We start from the raw sequence: 16,086 nt of genomic DNA, 5'->3' as shown, positions 1-16,086 counted from the left end.
GTTTGTTTGTTTGTTTTTTTCTTTTTTTTTTTTTTTTTCCAAGACAGGGTTTCTCTGTGTGGCCCTGGCTGTCCTGGAACTCACTCTGTAGACCAGGCTGGTCTCGAACTCAGAAATCCACCTGCCTCTGCCTCCCAAGTGCTGAGATTAAAGGCGTGTGCCACCACTGCCCAATACGTGTTTTTTATTCAAGATAATTATATACTGTGCATGGAGGCATACCCCTTTAATCCCAGCAGTCGGGAGGCAGAGACAGGGGGATCTCTATGAGTTGCAGGCCAGCCTGGACTATATTAGTGAGCTGTGATATTAAAGGTATGGACTGCCATGCCTGGCTGGTTGCTTTTTTTTTTTTTTTTTTTTTTTTTAAGATAGCTATTTACGATTTATTTTCGACTAGAAATATTGAGCTGAAAGTGATGACTACTTTTCTGGTTTGCAGAGTGGAGGGACTTCCTAGGCATGCAGGTCGTATGTAGGACTGAAAGGTACTAGATCTGACTTCGGATACACCTTTAACTGCCCTTGAGGAGTTAGAGCAGCACCACAACGGCTCAGGCAGGGGAAGCACCCACAGTTCTTTAAGAACTAGATATGTGGGCCCAAGGAGCCACGCTGATGCCGGTGCTCAAAGCTTGCTTTTAGACAGAGAAAGGGCAGGTGAGTCACCTAACTGGGGGACCCTCTCTGGTCTCTCAGGCTGGGGCAGTTCTTTGCATCTGTCTTTTTCTCCATTCACTCAGTTACTTGTTCAGTGTTCAAAGCAAAGGAACACCTACAACAAAAAAAGCATTTTCCTCGCTCACTTCCATCCCAGGTGTAAGGTGTAGCTCTCTCAGCCCTTAGAAGCAGGAGCAGCAGCCACTGTGCTGACCTTGCCTGCTCAGCCTGAAGCTGCACTCAGGACCTTTCCGTCCCTGTTATTTAGATCATGACGCGGATTCGTGGATTCTCTCGGCTGATTACTGTTTCTCCTGTTAAACTGACGCCACAGCCTGGCAGCTGAGAGGGCTGACGTGGGGCTAATACCCTTCCTGACTCTTTTTTGCTGCTGAGCAATAAATGTCTCTCAGGGAGACGATGATGAGATCAGTAATTGACGTTAAGCCTGGGAAATAGCATGCTGATAATTCTCAATTATTTCTGCTCCACACTTTTTGGTAATTTTATGTGTTTTCTGTGTGAAATCAAAGATTGGCAACTGCAGAGGTTGAAATCCCTTATCTAGAATGTCCAGGACCATAAGTATTTGACTTTTTTTTTTTAAGTTGAGTTTGTACGGTGAGATTTTTAGGGATAGGACCCAACTCTAAACATGAAAATTTTTTTTATGTTTTCTATATTTCTAATACATACAGCTTGAAGGTAACTTTATACAATACTTGAAAATAGTTGTATACATTAAGCAAAGTCTTGTGGTATGGAATTCTGTGCACTTTGTTATCAGATTGGGATTTTTGGTTAGAGATGCAATAGTCTTGTTATAACTGTGCTACTAAACAACAGGGATGCATGCTCCTTTGGGTAGGAGGAGTGGGATGACACTCCGAGGCCGCCGCCGCCCCCCCCCACCCCCCATGTAAGGCCTGTGACCTGTGAATGGAGGGTGAGTTTTCTTGTCCCAGACTGTGGGGTGGGAGGGAGGGACTCTAAGTGGAAGGATGCTCTCTCACTGTCAGGCCCGGTTTGTTCCTTAGACCCCTTTTAGTGGCTAGGAAGCCACATCTGTCAGATCAGCGTTAAAACACTTCCCCCAAATAAGTCTTTCACGTGTCTGGGACTTTGTTTGCACTTTATATAATTTTGAGGCTAAAACGAGATCTTAACTGTGAATTTTGAAATTTGCCCTTGGGGAATACTTATTTTATTTTTAAACGAATTCTTTTAGCTTTTTCTTTTTCCCTTTCTTTCTCTCTCTCTTCTCTTCTCTTCTCTTCTCTTCTCTTCTCTTCTCTTCTCTTCTCTTCTCTTTTCTTTCTTTCTTTCTTTCTTTCTTTCTTTCTTTTTTATAAGATCTCATTGTAGCCCTGGCTGACCCTGAACTTGTGATCCTCCAGCCTCCACCTCCCAAGTATGGGATTTATAGCTCTATATCAAAAGAAGCATATACATGTTAGAAATGTATTCAGAATTTTCAGAATTGTGTTTATTAGGAAGGTCTCAGAATCTTATGCTCCTCTTCCCCCTGCAAAGCAGCCTGAGGGACGCTCTCATCGGCATATATAAATACATGTATAGATAAATACATGTATAGATAGTTACTGTTGCTCAATAAGGGATATTGTGCAGCCTGCAGTTTTCAAAGCACTGTACCCTTACTTTTAGGTGTAAGCAATCCATTTTAAAGGACTACTTTTTCATGTTGTACCTATTATACTTGTTAGTTTTACTTTAAATTATTTTGCTTTCTATTTATGCGTATGTGCCTGTGTGAATTATTCAGTGTGGTGCTGTGGAGGCCAGAAGATGGTAACTTACAAGCCTTGGCTTTTGCCTCACTGGGAGTCTGGCAACAAGCACTCAACCACAGAGGCTCCATCCCCTGTGCCCTCCTTATACCTCTTGTGGTGGTTTGAGTGTGCTTGGCCCAGGGAGGGGCACTATTTGGAGGTGTGGCCTTGTTGGAGGAATTGTGTTTCTGTGGGTGGCTTTGAGAGACCTTCCTCCTAGCTGCCTGGAAGTCAGAATGCTAGCAGCCTTCAGATGAACATATAGAACTCTCAGCTCCTCCTGCACCATGCCTGCCTGGATGCTGCCATGTTCCTGCCTTGATGATAATGAACTGAACCTCTGAACCCCAATGGAATGCTGTCCTTATAAGATTTGCCTTGGTCATAGTGTCTGTTCACAGCAGTAAAGCCCTAACTAAGATACCTCTTGACTCATTTATAGTGGTGATTGCTACAGTGTGCCTCTTTTCTGGTAGTTATGAAGATTTTATTTTGGTAAGTTACATTTTTCTGACTTTGCATTGTTTTAGAAAGAAAAATACATTTCTTTATCATATTCTAATCACTTAAAAATTTTCCTTCCTTCCATCCAACCACACATCCATACATATTTCTGAATACAAACAGAACAAAACAAAAACAACAACCCAGGTTCATGCTGGCTTATTGAGGGTCAGACTGGAATCCCTCTGCTCATTTGCCTCTAGCCCACTGGAGAACGCTGGACTAGCTCGCCCAAGAGCAGTTGGTGAGAGTGGAAACTAATGAGCCTGAGAGTTCCCATCAGTCTGGATGGCCAGGCTCATGGCTAGGGCTGTGCTGGCTCTACCCGGGATAGCCACTAAGTCTGGCTCCAGGTTTTCGTTGTAAATGTATGTACAGGTACATGTCACTTTTCTGTTGCCGTGATAAGATACTATGGCCAAAGCAACTTCTAGAAGGAAGAGGGATTGTCCATAGTCCCGGCAGAGGCGTGGCAGCAGGTGGTCAGAGCAAGAAGCTGAGAGATCATATGTCCAGCTACTTCACAGGAAGCAGAGAGCAAACTGGAGGAGGGCTGGGGCCGTGAATTCTCTAAGCCTGTCCCCAGTGATACGTCCTAAAAGTTTATAACCTCCCTCAACCGTGCTGCCAGCCAAAGAGCAAGTGCTGAGGCACATATGCGTGTGGGTGACAGTCCTCACTGAAGCCACCCGATTCTAGAGGAAGCCGGAGAGATGTCCATCCTTTAGCTTTAGAAGCAGGGCATGACCATCCTAGTGTGTAACAAAATCCTAATTTTGGTGGTATTCGAGCAACATGGAGCACTGGTAAATTAAATGCAGGGGCTTTGCTGTCCTGATGGGCACAAACTCCTACTTTCTCACTCTGTGTCCCGAGGCCTGTCAGGAAAGAAGCCCTTTACTCTAGGATGTGGACCAGTCGGTCCATGAGTTGTGCATGGGCACACAGACTTCAGAGTACCGAGCCCTGTGTGAACGGCGCCCTTTCCTGTGTACAGATACTTGGGCTGAAGTTTAGTTGGTAAACTGTGATAGTAACTAACAACCACAACTAAGCATAAAGCGGAAGAGTTGTGATATACTCTAATAAACTCACCAACACTGCTTTAGAAATGACTCCGTGTGCTTGGGTTTCTAATCAAAGCCCTGTGCTAAGGACATGATGTTTAAATCCATGAAAAAAAAAAAAAAAAGCCCAGCCGGGCGTGGTGACGCACCCCTTTAACCCCAGCACTTGGGAGGCAGAGGCAGGCGGATTTCTGAGTTCGAGGCCAGCTTGGTCTATAGAGTGAGTTCCAGGACAGCCAGGGCTATAATGAGAAACCCTGTCTCGAAAAAAACAAAACAAAACAGAACAAAAAAGAAAAAAAAAGTCCAACTGAGAGCAAAGTTGATTTTGCAGGTAGTCTTCTAAAGTAATATTTTTGAAACTATTTTGTGTACCCGGTGGTGTTGGTGGTCAGGGGCAGGGGCATCTGAATTTGAAGCTAGCTTGGTCTACAGAGTGAGTTCCAGGACAGCCAGGGCTACACAGAGAAATCCTGTCCTGAAAAAAATCAAAAGAAAAAAGACAAGACTGTATTTTGTGCGACAAGAGGAGAGTTTTGTTTTGTTGGCACTGAGGTTTGAACATGCTAGGTAAATATTCTAACCACTGAGTGGCAGCCCTAGCTCTTAATTTTTATTTTATTTTATTTTATTTTAGACAAGAAATTACGTTGTTACCAAGACTTACCTACTAACTTTGAACTTCCATATCCCAGGCTGACCTCAGGCTCACTCTGTAGCCTAGGCAGACTTTGAACTTGTGAGCTTCCTGCTTGAGCTTCAGTCTTGTAGGTAGTTGTCACAGACGTGAACCTCCACAGGAGTGAACGTGTCGTATGTGACCAAGCTTGGTTTGGGCTGGAGCCTTGAAGACGTTCTGTAATAGAGAAGCCACGGGAAGAGCTTTAGGACTGGGCATGGGTGGGTGAGAAGTGGACTCCATCCCTGCAGAGCACCTCCGGCTAGGTCTAAGGTTGCTTTAGATTTTAATCCACCACTAGCTTTTCTCCAGCTAGGATTTGGTTCTGCTTCCTAGAACTTGCCCTTCAGCTTCCATCCTAGAGCTCAACTGCAGTAACAGTGCCTGGACCGGTCCAGAGCGCCATGGGTGTTCCTAAAACACAAGCAGCGGAGCTGTGTGCTTCTTCATAGAGCTCTGCCGGGAGCCCCTTATTCCTGGAGCCCCGTACTGACCTCGTCCATTGTACACTTTAGGAAGAGCCTGGGAGTGATGGACGAACTGTTAGGTGAATGCTGATGATAGGATAATGGACTCCTCTAGGCCAAAATCAGTGTCCGCACAGGACACCCCAAGACCAAGTTCTCAGCACAAAGGAGATTTATCTACCCCAGAACAAAGGGCAGGGAATGTGAGACAAAGGCAGGAGACGAGGGAGGAGTGAAGGGAACAAGGGAGAGTGAGAAGGGATATTTGCCCCACAGAAGGCTCTACAAAGGACTGCCTCTGGATAGAGAGTGGACAGATGTGGCCCATAGGCAAATGGTGGTTAGGGGAAACCCATGTTAGGGTGAGTTGGCTCGTTTGATTGGCATGTTAAGTAGGTGAGCCAGAGGGGGCCTTTTGGTTGCTGGACTTTGGTACTTTGATAGCTGGACCTTGGTGGTCAGCCTCAGGAGGAGGAAGTGGCCAAGGGAATAGACTTTGGTGGCTAGCATTAGGAATGTAAAGTTTAGCAAGAAAGAGGGACTAGGGGAAGGGGAAGGTCAGCCAGAGCCATGTTTGCCATGCTGGGGCCTGCTAGAGCCTGTCAGTAAGTAGATTAGAAAATAAACGTGTACGATCTTGACCCTCAGATTAATTACAAGGTAGGAGGTAAATATTTGTTTTGCTTTTTTTGCTTTTGGCTTTGCTTGTTATTAGCAAAGCTTTGTTGAGTGTGTTGCTGTTGGCTGTCCCGGGGTCACCATGGCAGTGGCCTGCTCTCTCACCCTTCCTAGCACTCTGCAGTGTGGTTGCCGGCCTTGAACCCTTGCAGAGCACTAAGAAGCTTTACTCCCTCTTTGTTTCTACTGTTCTTACCCCAAAGCTTGATGGACAGGCAGTGCAATGTTTTTGTGTTTTGTTTGTTTCACTACAAGAGATTAAACTCATGCATGGCCTTTGGCATGCTTAACCTCCAAGCTGTGCCCACAGCGTACCCCTCCCCGCCCCACCCCCCTTTTTTAACTTTTAAAAAGATGGGGCAAGGTCTCTCTCACCAAGCTATTTGGCTGGCCTTAACTTCTGTAGCCCAGATAGTCCTGTCCTGTCTCATTCTCCAGGGAATCTGGGCTCACAAACGTGGGCCGCCAGCCTCAGCCCTAGTCTTAGTTAAGTTTTTCTTTTTCTTTTTCTTTTTCTCTTTCTTTTTCTTTTTTCTTTTGTTTGATTTCTTTTGTTTTTTGAGACAGGGTTTCTCTGTGTCCTCTTGGCTGTCCTAGAACTCACTCTGTAGACCAGGCTGGCCTCGAACTCAGAAATCTGCCTGCCTCTGCCTCCCAAGTGCTGGGGTTAAAGGCGTGCGCCACCACTGCCCGGCCAAGTTAGTTTTGACATTCTAAATGATACTGCTGCAGCATCTCTTATGGGGGACAATGGCCTAGTGGTAAGGTTGTTAGACAGTACCTAAAGTGTTGATAGATATTGGCAAATTGTCCTATAGAAAAGTTACAAGAAAGGACATTCCTAGTCCTACATTCTCTTTTATCAAAACCAAATGAATTGAGTATGCTATGAAATACTATGTCATGATATTTTTATTTAGTTTTAATTTATATATTGTGAAATCCTCTAAGTGTATAGTTACAAGACCTGTTATAAATGCATAGAAGTGTGGCAAATACTCTCAATCCCAGGCACAAGCAGGTGAAGGACAGGTTTGAGGCTGACGTGGATGTAGTGACTTCTAGGCTACTCAGAGTTACATGGTGAGACCCTGTCTTAAAAAAACAAAAACTAACATACCTAATCAATCAATAAATACAAAGTAAGTGCTTTTAAAAATATGTACATACTCCATATATATACAATTCATCTCCCATTCACCATGTGGGTTCTCAAGATCAAACTCGTGTAGTCAGATTCAGTGGCAAGTACCTCTTCCCACTAAGCTATTCCTCCAGTCCAATCATTTATTTGAAAAGAAATTACTTTATTTTCATTTATAGTAAAAGACATCTGTGTTTACTATTAAAAATAAGCCTAGGGCTGGAGAGATGGCTCAGCAGCTAAGAGCACTGGCTGCTCTTCCAGAGGACCTACAGTTGATTCCTAGCACCCACCTGACAGCTTACAATTTACTATAACTCTAGTTCCAGGGGATCCAGCCTCCTGTCCTCTGCAGCACAAGGCATGCATATGGTGAAGGCATGCACATGGTGCATGAATACAGACAAAACAATCATATTTATATAATGAAATAATAAAAATTTAAAAAGACAGCGCATTATAAAAATTAGGAAGACATATCCTTGAGCCTGCCACTATGGACATTTTTGTGTGTTTCTTTCTCTGTCCGTTTGCTCTCCCGTGTAATGTTTTCTCTGCTTAAGCCATTGTCATTAAATAAATGCAGATTATATTCCTACACCTTATGTGCATTGATGCTGGAGGCATCAGGTCCATCATTGTCTTTAATGGGCATTTGCCAAGTGTATCACCAGCTCAGCTTGTCTATCATCCCTGGGATTTGCTTCATTAAATACACTTCCTTATTTCTTTTTCCTTTTTAAGATTGATTTATTTTTTATGTTACGTACATGAATGTTATGCCTATGCATATGACAGTGTCCCATGTATGCAGTGGAGGCCAGAAGAGGAACTGCAGTCGCTGATTGTGTGCTGCCTGCCATGTGGGAGCTGGGAACTGAGCTTTACTGGGAGAGCAACAAGTGCTGTTAAATACTGGGACATTTCTTTGGCACATCTTCCTTATTTCCTTCTTTTTCACTTGGTTGGTTGGTTGGTTGGTTGCTTGCTTGCTGAGACAGCGTCTCACTATGTAGCCCTGGCTGGACTGGAACTCATAGAGAGCCACTTGCTTCTGCCCTTGGGTTTATCACCACCACTCCTTACTTAATTCTGTTCCTAATCTTGTTTTTTCTTCCTTGCCTAATGTTTTTTGTCTAGCTACTTCCCAGTTGTCAAGAGTGCTTTATATTTGCTCTTAATAGCCATGGTTTTTATAGATTGAATCATTAAGGGATCAAAATATTTAGAATAGGGATGGAAAGATGGCTCAGCAGGTAAGAGTTCAAACTGGTCTCGCAAATTTTCCAGGTTCAGTTCTTGATATGCATATGATGGCTCACAACTGCCTGTAACTCCAGTTCAAGGGGATTTAATTTATCCCTTTTCTGACCTCTGCTGGCATGTGGTGTACATAAATACACTCAAGCATATACATGCACATAATATCAAATATTTTAAAGTTTTAGGGCTTCTGAGATAGAGGTGTTTGTGACTGTATGTTACATGCCAATACAGTGTTATTCATACAAGGACTTACCTCTGCCTTGTGTTTTGGTTTGGAGGATTTTCTAGAAGCAATCCACGTTTGTCTTAGTTAGGGTTTTGTTGCTGTGAAGAGATGTCTTGACCAAGGCAACTCTTATAAAGGAAAACATTTAATTGGGGCTTACAACTTCAGAGGTTCAGTCCATTGTCATCATGGTAGGAAGAATGACAGCACCCAGGCAGACATGGTGCTGAAGGAGTGGAGTGTTTTACATCTTGATCTGAAGGCTGCCAGGAGGGGACTGTCTTCTGCAGGCTAGCTATGAGGAGGTTCTCTTCCACACTGGGCAGAGCTTGAGCATAGAGACCTGAAAGTCTACCTACACTGTGACACACTTCCCCCAGTGAGGTCACACCTATTCCAACCATGTCATGCTTCCTAATAGAGCCACTTCCCATGGGCCAATGTTCAAACCACCGCAACATCTGATACCAAGAGTCAACCATATATAAATTTATTTTTTGTTTCTTCTTCTTCTTCTTCTCTTCTTCTTCTTCTTCTTCTTCTTCTTCTTCTTCTTCTTCTCCTTCTCCTTCTCCTTCTCCTTCTCCTTCTCCTTCTCCTTCTCCTTCTCCTTCTCCTTCTCCTTCTCCTTCTCCTTCTCCTTCTCCTTCTCCTTCTCCTTCTCCTTCTCCTTCTCCTTCTCCTTCTCCTTCTCCTTCCTTCTTTCTTTCTTTCTTTCTTTCTTTCTTTCTTCTTTCTTCTTCTTCCTCTTCCTCCTCCTCTTCCTTTTCCTCTTCCTCTTCCTCCTTCTTCTGAGATAGGGTCTCACTATGTTGGTCTAAAACTCACTCTGTAGACCAGACTGGCTATGAACTCAGATCTGCCTGCCTCTGTCTCCCAAGTGCTGTGATTAAAGGCGTGAACCACCACACCTGGCCTCATAGCCTCTTGATCTTCCTTCTTGAGATGATTGTGCAGTGAACTCTGAAACTTAGGGTTCCCAAAGCTGTGTTCCATTTACATTCTTGAGATGGCTCTGTGAAGGACAGTTTTCCTTCACTTTCCTGTGTGTGCTATGACTATTTTCCATGCTTGGACACTCGACTCTACATACCTCTCCCTACCCACTAGATTTTCATGAGCACTTCCTTCTTGATTCTGGTCCACCTGTGGGACTGGCTCCAAGTCCCACTGGGGCTCATACTCATATAGTGTAGATTGTATGCTCTGTTTCTCTCATTCACTCCAGACTGTCCAGTTAGATGGGTCCATTCCCACCTTGATGCATAGACCACAGTCACAGTCAGAAAGCTGTATGATTCATCTCATTCCATTTGCTTTAAGACTGTCAGTACTATAGCCAGAGATGCCAAGTCTGTCCTAAACTAAGAGCAGACTTTTCATCTTCATGACTGAGAGCAAGCAGGTGACAGACAGCACAGTACTTGGCTTCCTAGCTGAGGGCACCTGCTGTGTTTGGAGCCAGGAGCATGATGCTTAAGGAGCAGTATAGAAACACCTAGGACTACACACATGTAGAAGGATGTGGGGATCTGCCCCGTTAACAGTTTTGAGCAGTGAGGAGGAGCTCTTGTTCTATTGTCATCTGTTCCCAAGAGACCTTACTGTGTTTGGAATTTTGCTTTGAGTTTGCAGTCTGTGTGGTGTTGACGTCACCTTCTTACTTTCTGACTATCAAACATGTTACATAAAAACTGTTTATGGTGTGATTCTTAGCAACAAGACAATTAAATATTTACCAAAGAAATTAAGTAGTTTCAGGAACCCTTGTAAACTCATGGTGACTTGCATAAGAAGGACAGAAAAAAGATGGCTGGTTGTGTAATAGTGGTCATGAAAGAGATTACAGGTAGGTCAGGACTCTTGTCTTTTCAACTAGAGAGAAATAGTTTTAAATCAGCAAGTTGGTGTTGGATCAGATATCCTACACATCAGGTGTTTACTTTGCAATTCATAACAGAAAACAGTAAAATTACAGTTATGAAGTAGCAACAAAATAATTTCATGGTTGGGGCTTCACCACCACAGGAGGAACTGTTTTAAAGGGTTGCAACATTAGAAAGGTTGAGAACCACTGAGTTCGAGGCTTTGTATGTGAAACTCAGTTTCTCAGATGATAATATGCTGTGGTGGTCTGAGTGAGAATGGCCCCATAGGCTCGCACGCTTTGAATGCTCGATCCCCATTGCCGGCAGTTTGGAAGGATCGGGAGGTGTGTCACACTGCTGAGCTTGAGAGTTCAAAAGACTTTGTGTCATTCTCAGCTCTTTCTGCCTCCTACTTGCCATTTGAAATTTAAGCACTTGCTGTTCTGCTGCTGCTCTACCATCATGGACTCCGACTCTCTGGAACTGTAAGCCCAGTTAAATGCTTTCTTTTATGAGGTGCCTTGGTCATGATGCCCTGTCAAGGCAAAAGAAAAGTAATTGAGATATACCCTTTTTGTTATGACTTATTTTTATTTTATTATACGTATGGTCTGTGTGTCTGTTTGTTTAGCTTAAATGTATGTATATGCAACACATGCACGCCTGGCGCCTGCAAAGGCCAGAAGGCATCAGATCCCCAGGCACTGAAATTGTGGGTGGTTATGAACTGTCATGTGGGTACTGGGAATTCAGGTCCTCTGTAAGAGCAACAAATGCTCTTAACTGCTGAGTTATTCTTTCTTTTCCCTTTCCCTTTCCCTTTCCCTTTCCCTTTCCCTTTCCCTTTCCCTTTCCCTTTCCCTTTCCCTTTCCCTTTCCCTTTCCCTTTCCCTTTCCCTTTCCCTTTCCCTCTCCCTCTCCCTCTCCCTCTCCCTCTCCCTCTCCCTCTCCCTCTCTCTCTCTCTCTCTCTTTCTTTCTTTCTTTCTTTCTTTCTTTCTTCTTTCATCTTATCTTGTGATCTTGTGGTGTTTGTTTGTTTGTTTGTTTTGTAAAGACAGGGTTCCTTTATGGCTATTCTGGAACAAGCTCTATAGAACAGGTTGACCTTGAATTCACAGAGATTCACCTGTCTCTGCCACCCAAAGTGCTGGGATTAAAGGTTTGTGCCACCACACATCCCTACTCTTTCTTTAAAAATACTTTAATTATGTGTGTGTGTTGTGGGGAGGGTATGTATATGCACTTGAGTCTAGGGAGTGTGGAGCTCAGAGGTTATGGATCTCTAGAGTAATCAGTCCTATAGAAGATCAGGACATACTCTTATCTTAGCCACTAAGCCATACCTAGACCTAGAGGCTCACAGTCTTCAACATGCAGTGTGGTCGTGAGACATGCTTATGTCTCTGAAACAGCATTTTCTTCTCTAATTTTCTAGTGTGTACTAATTGAGATAAATTACACAATTATACTAGAAGTCACATACTTTTCTGGTAGTGATGTTAAATAAAATAAAAAGTAAAATTAATTGTAGTCATTAATCTGTGTGAGAAGTCTACCATTAGATAATACATTTTTGGCTTCTAAGCTTTGGAATTTAGGGTTCGCATAATGTAAGCCAGACTTTCAGGAGCTGTGGAGTAAAATCCATTTGTACGGTGTATCGTAGTTTCCTAGTGCCCAGAGAGTGCTGTGGACCTTTTCAGCTAAAGTGTTACTGCCCCGCTTGTCTTCCTCCCTAGGATTTAAATGTTCTGTGTGTGATTTGCCTGCATGTGTATGTAAGGGTACCAAGTATGTGCCTGGTGCTCATGATGGTCAGAGTAGGAGCAGGTCCCTTGGAACTGGTGTTGGGATGGTTGTGAGCTACCCTGTGGGTTCTGGGAGCTGATGCTGGGCTGCCTGCAAGAGCAGCAAATGCTCTTTAGCCTTCTTACCACATTGAAGATGTATATAATGTATGTGTATATTGAAGATGTAATGTATGTGTATATTGAAGATGTATATAATGTATGTGTGTATTACATTGTATATAATGTATGTGTATATTACATGCTTCCATGGTTTGCACAGGTCTTTATTTTTAGGCATTAGTGTTTTCCCATTTGTCTTTAGAATTTTAGTGAGCATTCTTAATGAAAAATTTGAGTATATTCTATTTTAAACTAAGATACATTCTTTAAAATGTACTTTTAGTGCTTTTGGTTGATGATATTGGATGACTAGAGACACCGTCCCAGTTGGCACTCTCACTAGCAGTATTGTACGTATGCTTTCCAGCTAGAGCTTTGAAAATTATTTTGTCATTTTATTATTTGTTGGTTGGATTATAGATGCCACACCTACTTTTACATATTTTATATTTTTATAAGGATGCTCATGCATAACTGTACTCCTGTCCGCAGTGCATTGAGACTCCTCAGCACAGAAGGAGAGGTGGGGAGAGTCTAGGCCAAATGAGCCTTCTCTGAGGCTGATGAGTCTTGAAGATACCAAGAAAGGAAAGGGACAAGAACACAGCTAATGTGAAAGTCAGAGAGTGTCCCTGAGGGCTAGCTCATCACAGCGCAGCAGGGCTCAGTTGGGAAATGCTGTGGCCCTGGAGAATTCTTGGTCATACTCTAGATTTCGTGTGTGTCTGTGTGTGTGTGTGTGTGTGTGTCCAGAAACCCACTTTTTACTCACAAGCTCCTTCAGTGGGCCAGTCCTATTATTATTCATTTATTAATTTGGCTTATGTGCAGGTGCCGGCCCGTGGAGGGGTCAGGCCCTCCTGGAGCTGGAGTTACATGGACTCAGAAGTAGGCGTGAGTCTCATGATGTGGATGCTGGGAGCCAAAGTCTACGAAGAGCAGCATGTGCTCTGAGTGGCCAAGCGGTCTCTCCAGCCCCAACTTACTTATTTTGTGAGTTTTTTGGTCTGTTGAATTCAGCTGGAGATAAATTGTGTAAAAAGGTGACATTTTTAATCACACATTTACAATGTGTTAATTAAATCTCATTTTAATTTTTTAAAAAATATTTTAAATTATTAAGTTTCCTTCCCCTACAGCTTGTATAACATTCCATTAGTCTGCTACCTCAACCCTGGCCTTCATGTTCTAGGTCATTAAGTCGTCAGGTATACCACCCTCCCCCAACTTCCTGCCCTCCCACCTGGTGTAGGCTGAAGGTCGATGTCTGTAGACATCACAGCGAGATTATGTGAGATTATGCAGTAGTCACCTCAATGAACAACGCTATATACCCACAGCTGTGACCCCCTCTTCCCTTACAGGTTTTGAATACAGGTTAATTTGAAGTATCCTGTTTGATTACTAGAAATGAAGTAGGTGCCTACAGGAGGGGGCATCGCGCAGAGCAAGCAGGTTTTTTCCCACTGGATTACCTTACTTCAGTCGCCTGCTGCTGCGCATGCTTTAGAGAGGGCCTCTGGCTCTCAAGCATGTGAATGTTGGTTCCCACTCTCCTTCCCGCCCTGTCCCAACTGGGATACTCGGATAGGGTCTGAGCGGGAGGAGGCCGTTCGTGTGGGTGAAGTAACTTCCACCTTACTGTTTCAGTTTTCCAAGTGCTCGCAGGCACACATTCAGTCATACATACCTTGAGATTATAGATCAGTGGGCAGCGTTAAATGATGCCAAGGCAAACAGTGCCCCATTCTTCTCCCGTAGATCCTGGCCTTTCAGTGTGAACCTTCACCTGCCTTCAGCTTCTCCCCACTGCACTCCCAGGTTTGGGTTACTTTGCCCAGATTCTGTTTCTACATTTATTTTAAGTGTGCAACTTGATTGTCTTTGAAATATGATCATTATAGTTTTCGTGCATATAAAATGTTTAATGAGCTGGGGGACAGCTCAGTAATACTTGTCTGGTGTGCTTGAATCCCAGGCACTTAGGGAGCAGGGGACTATGAGGTTTCTTCCTTCCTTCTTTTATTTTCTGCTGTGCTGGGATTAAACCCGTGGCCTGCAGATGGCTTTGTATAAAATATCTCTGCACGTGTGTGGGTGGGGAGTAGTTTGGGGTTTAATATGTCCTAATAATGAAACAGAAACTTCTTTTTCACAGTCTGCCACCACACCCTTCTTCTTCTTTTAAACACACTGTTTAGAACTAGATGGTCCCTGCAGTCACAGGAAGAAGGAGAGGCTTTCTTTTCTCCCTCAGCCAGCCCATCGCCCAGGACGGGCTGTGTCTAGCTCTGTGATGCGCTGGGGAACGCTGGCTGGGCTGCACAGCCAGGTGCTGGTTGAGTTATTAATTGAATGAGAGGTAAGGAGTCACCTGTTAATAAGACAGAAGTTGCTGTGTGAGTCAGCATCAGAAGTAAGTTGAAAATATTTTAATACTCTTCTGTATGTTGAAAATGTCCAGAATACATTTTCTTTAACCCTGTCCCAACGCTGGGGTCCCGTCCCAGGCCTTGCAAGGCCAGGCTAGCACTCTCCCACTGACTGAACTGTGTGGCTCCAGATCAGACAATTTTGTTTTTGTTTTTGTTTTTTTTGTTTTTTTTTTAAACCTTTACCAGTGCCAACTAATTATTACAACACTAGAGGGCGCTGTTAATTAATGGGTTCTCTGCTTTTGGTGCTCATAGTGGCTCCCCTCATTCATTAGAGTCAGCAGAGGTTTTGTTCGTCCGATAATCCTAAATTTCTCATGTTCTCAGGTTAACAAGAGCACAGGCCGGAAATGTCAGTTGTAACATTTGTTTGCAAAGTCACAATCAAGCCACACAGATCTATTAATTTTTAAATTTAAATGTTTAATAGACGTACAGAATAACCCCTTCCTTTAGCAAATTCCCTTCTCACTTACTTTTGCTTGGGTCAGCGTAGGCCAGATGCTCCTCTGTGTCTCCCAGCCCAGCCCAGCCCAGCCCGGTTTGTTCCACTCAGCCTAGTTCCCCTTCCGTGTTCAAGCCACAGCTGCTCTTCTACCTTTCCATCTCTCTCATGGGCCACCTTTTAGTTTCCTGGTCTGAACACACACTTATAAAATTACTTATGTTTAAAATTAGAAGCAATGTGCGCAGGAGAGATAGCCTTATTTGTCTTACCTCACTTGATATGTTTTCTAAATTCTTAGAGAAAAAGCAACAAAAAAGATATTACATTAATAAAATGAGATGTTTTCAAGTGCGTACTCATTTTTTTTTAAACTGCATGTGTGTTTGTGTGCATATATGTGTGTGCATGGGCATGTAGAGGCCAGAGGACAACCTTGGGTGCCATCCAGCAATGTCATTTCCTTTGAGATAGGGGTCTCTCACTGGCCTGTAGCTCACCAGTCAGGCTAAACCAGCTGACCAGCAAGTCCTAGGGACCATCCTCACTCCCTCCCCAGTGCTGGGTCACAACCATGTGCCACCATGCCTGGCTTCTTATCTTTGAAAGGGGTTCTGAGGGTCTAACTTGGGCTTCAGGTTCACAGTTAGCCCTTTATTTAAAAAGCCATTTTTCTAGTCTCTCCCATGATGGTCCTAGCCCCTTCTTTCAACAGGATTTCTCTGTATAGTCTTGGCTGTCCTGGAGCTAGCTCTGTAGATCCACCTGCCCTTCCCAGAGCGCTGAATTTAAAGCCATATGCCACCATGCCCAGCTGGTAATTTCTGATGAATTAAATCTTTTCATTGCATTTGTCCAAGTTTACTCTTTTAATTGTTTTGACTTATTTTTTTGTCTTGAATTTAACCCTACACAGTTGGTAAGAACAGAGCTGCTCACTTGCCTC

General features: G+C 43.6%; 1 protein-coding gene across 5 annotated transcripts in view; it reads left to right on the top strand.

Moving 5' to 3' along the window:
• Slc23a2 (solute carrier family 23 (nucleobase transporters), member 2) overlaps positions 1 to 16,086 on the top strand; it is a 92,825-nt gene that overhangs the window by 16,250 nt on the left and 60,489 nt on the right. The window contains exon 1 of one of the 5 annotated variants that reach the window (XM_011239698.3): positions 10,543 to 10,834. The exons of the other annotated variants lie outside the window; for them this stretch is intronic. The gene's annotated coding sequence lies outside the window, so the exon portion shown is untranslated. Of the gene's footprint in view, positions 1 to 10,542; positions 10,835 to 16,086 lie in introns of those variants that run through there. 5 annotated transcript variants of the gene reach the window in all.

The sequence above is a fragment of the Mus musculus genome, chromosome 2 (assembly GCF_000001635.26).
Source record: "Mus musculus strain C57BL/6J chromosome 2, GRCm38.p6 C57BL/6J".
In the NCBI taxonomy this organism is placed as follows: domain Eukaryota; kingdom Metazoa; phylum Chordata; class Mammalia; order Rodentia; family Muridae; genus Mus; species Mus musculus.
Note: the sequence above shows the minus strand (reverse complement) of the source record. Positions and strands in the feature narration are given on the sequence as shown.